The sequence below is a fragment of the Pseudophryne corroboree genome, chromosome 2, assembly GCF_028390025.1.
Source record: "Pseudophryne corroboree isolate aPseCor3 chromosome 2, aPseCor3.hap2, whole genome shotgun sequence".
In the NCBI taxonomy this organism is placed as follows: domain Eukaryota; kingdom Metazoa; phylum Chordata; class Amphibia; order Anura; family Myobatrachidae; genus Pseudophryne; species Pseudophryne corroboree.
This window is the reverse complement of record NC_086445.1, coordinates 367,996,495-368,000,118: the sequence shown is the minus strand read 5'-3', so window position 1 is coordinate 368,000,118 and position 3,624 is coordinate 367,996,495. Positions and strand designations below refer to the sequence as shown.

Below are 3,624 nucleotides of genomic sequence, written 5' to 3'. Positions count from 1 at the left end.
TATTATCAAATATAGGCTTGAGAATGCTATATATTCAAACATAAGCCTGAGAAGCACGCTATATGTCCTACATCGGTATGCATGTCAATTGCTGCCTAGTTGAGGTAGATAATGTATCTCTTGTGAGAGAGACTTAAGAAAGGAATAGATGACAATAAAGAAGGCTGAATGAGCAAGATGAATCTGCTGTCAGTGTTAGACGCTGAGCATATCCGTCCAAATGCTTCTACTGAACTGAGTATTCCTCAAGAGTCACCCACTTGAGTACTAACCCAGCCCAACACTGCTTAGCTTCCAAGATCGGAAGGATTCGGGCGTTGCCAGTGTGGTATGAACGTAGAAGGAATATTCAATATCTAATGCTCTGGAATCACTGATGAGAGTTCACGAATGGGGAAGGGAAAGGTAGATGTAGATTGAAGAGGAAAAATAGGGGATCTGCTGCCAATGTTAGACAGGGATAAATACCCCTGAATCAGTGGTGAGAGTCCTGAAAAATAGGGAAAGTCAGGGAAAATAGAAAAGTAGGGCACGGTACAATGAAATATTCCAAAACAGTGACTGTAATTGGATATACCTTTAAATTATGGATGCATAAGGTATTTATAATGGTAATAATCCTAGATGTCAAAGGAGGCTAATTGTACATGAAACAAAGATGTAATTTTAGATCATTAGACACATCCTGGTAAATTGATATCGTGTGTCTCCCAATAGGATATCCTATATCGAGAGATGTAACAAGGTAGCTGATTAATGGCAACAAAATAAAGTGGGTTGCTGTTCTTGTTACAATAATGTCAAAACAGAAAACATGATTAAAATATCTGGAACAGACAATGCTACTATAATGAGTCTCTCCTAATGGATATTGGGAAACAGGGAGAGGGGGGAAGAGAAGAAAAGAAAAGAGATTCAGCGATATAAGAATGAATATGTCAGATTTTATAACTGACCAGGGCTCTGATACTCTGTTCGCTACACAATGTTATATATCATAAAATAATAAACCGTTTATATATCAAAAGCCTAAAATTAACAAGTCTATTTTAGAATCAAAAAGGACTGTTATGATAAACTTAATGTAAATCAATATTATGAGGCAATATATATAATGGACATAGAAGTTAATGCCAGTGAGAAATATAATATAATTGCACGGATATTACCCGGGATGAAGAAAATATTCAATCACTGGTAGCAGGCAGAGTAAAGTGTAAACTGTGGAGTCCAGCGCGTGCTGAAATTGTGCACCACGATGTGTCCACAGGGCCGGGCAGTCTCCCGTGATGTGTCCACGGAGTAACGCAGTCTATCGGATACGTGTAGGAGATAAAGTCTCTGTATTTGGGATGGAGCGCTTGGTAGCAGGTATCACGTCTCGGCGGTGTGCGGCGGTCCGTGGATCTGGCGGCTGGAAGTGACCAAGCCCGGAGAACGGGCGAAACGCGTCTTCCGTACTCCACTGCCTGGGGTATAGCCGATTCCCGATTGTCTGAATTCTGCACAGCTCCGTTCATCCAGCCGCCAGATCCACGGACCGCCGCACACCGCCGAGACGTGATACCTGCTACCAAGCGCTCCATCCCAAATACAGAGACTTTATCTCCTACACGTATCCGATAGACTGCGTTACTCCGTGGACACATCACGGGAGACTGCCCGGCCCTGTGGACACATCGTGGTGCACAATTTCAGCACGCGCTGGACTCCACAGTTTACACTTTACTCTGCCTGCTACCAGTGATTGAATATTTTCTTCATCCCGGGTAATATCCGTGCAATTATATTATATTTCTCACTGGCATTAACTTCTATGTCCATTATATATATTGCCTCATAATATTGATTTACATTAAGTTTATCATAACAGTCCTTTTTGATTCTAAAATAGACTTGTTAATTTTAGGCTTTTGATATATAAACGGTTTATTATTTTATGATATATAACATTGTGTAGCGAACAGAGTATCAGAGCCCTGGTCAGTTATAAAATCTGACATATTCATTCTTATATCGCTGAATCTCTTTTCTTTTCTTCTCTTCCCCCCTCTCCCTGTTTCCCAATATCCATTAGGAGAGACTGATTATAGTAGCATTGTCTGTTCCAGATATTTTAATCATGTTTTCTGTTTTGACATTATTGTAACAAGAACAGCAACCCACTTTATTTTGTTGCCATTAATCAGCTACCTTGTTACATCTCTCGATATAGGATATCCTATTGGGAGACACACGATATCAATTTACCAGGATGTGTCTAATGATCTAAAATTACATCTTTGTTTCATGTACAATTAGCCTCCTTTGACATCTAGGATTATTACCATTATAAATACCTTATGCATCCATAATTTAAAGGTATATCCAATTACAGTCACTGTTTTGGAATATTTCATTGTACCGTGCCCTACTTTTCTATTTTCCCTGACTTTCCCTATTTTTCAGGACTCTCACCACTGATTCAGGGGTATTTATCCCTGTCTAACATTGGCAGCAGATCCCCTATTTTTCCTCTTCAATCTACATCTACCTTTCCCTTCCCCATTCGTGAACTCTCATCAGTGATTCCAGAGCATTAGATATTGAATATTCCTTCTACGTTCATACCACACTGGCAACGCCCGAATCCTTCCGATCTTGGAAGCTAAGCAGTGTTGGGCTGGGTTAGTACTCAAGTGGGTGACTCTTGAGGAATACTCAGTTCAGTAGAAGCATTTGGACGGATATGCTCAGCGTCTAACACTGACAGCAGATTCATCTTGCTCATTCAGCCTTCTTTATTGTCATCTATTCCTTTCTTAAGTCTCTCTCACAAGAGATACATTATCTACCTCAACTAGGCAGCAATTGACATGCATACCGATGTAGGACATATAGCGTGCTTCTCAGGCTTATGTTTGAATATATAGCATTCTCAAGCCTATATTTGATAATAATCGGCATTTCTAAACCCAGGCAGCCTAGAACCATCATTCAGTATTTTTACTGCTAACATCTGTTCTATGTTCCCCTACCCTTCCCCCCATTTTTTCTTTCTTTCGATTGACAAAGTACCCTACTACTATTTTATTGTTGTTACAAATAAAAACTATATCTTTTAAACTTTCTCGTTTCTTTGAGACGGCTATATATACATACAAAAGAGTGCGCCCACAAAAGAGTCTTCCTTTCTCTCCTTATTTGTGGTATGCTTTGTTGCTGACTCAGGGTGCACCACCAATCTTAAGATTATTAGAAAACATTGGTTTTCTTTTTTCATTTATTACATCTTGGTTAAGATACTATCTATACTATATACACTTATTACTCTCCAGTGCGGTATAACCCTAATACATGAATTAGTTCCAGCTCTATAGAATGTAAACATCATGTAAATAGAATCTTTCCAGCAATGTGACGTTGCCTACAAGTTCTTAACAAGCAGCACAGTATACTACAAGAAACAGAAATTCCAGAAGCGATCAGAAAGAAAGTTTTTGAAATATACCAGTCTGGAAAGGGTTACAAAGTCTTTTCTAATGATTTGGGACTCCCTTGATCCACAATGAGAGCTATTATCCACAACAGGAGAAAACTCAGAACAGTGTTGAATTTTCCCAAGTGTGGCCGCCCTAACAAAAT

General features: G+C 39.3%; 2 pseudogenes; one reads left to right on the top strand and one right to left on the bottom strand.

Moving 5' to 3' along the window:
* Nucleotides 1-223: 223 nt before the first annotated feature.
* LOC135052587 (5S ribosomal RNA) lies at nucleotides 224-342 on the bottom strand (annotated as a pseudogene).
* Nucleotides 343-2,596: 2,254 nt separating this feature from the next.
* On the top strand, nucleotides 2,597-2,715 carry LOC135052586 (5S ribosomal RNA; annotated as a pseudogene).
* The last annotated feature ends 909 nt before the right edge of the window (nucleotides 2,716-3,624 follow it).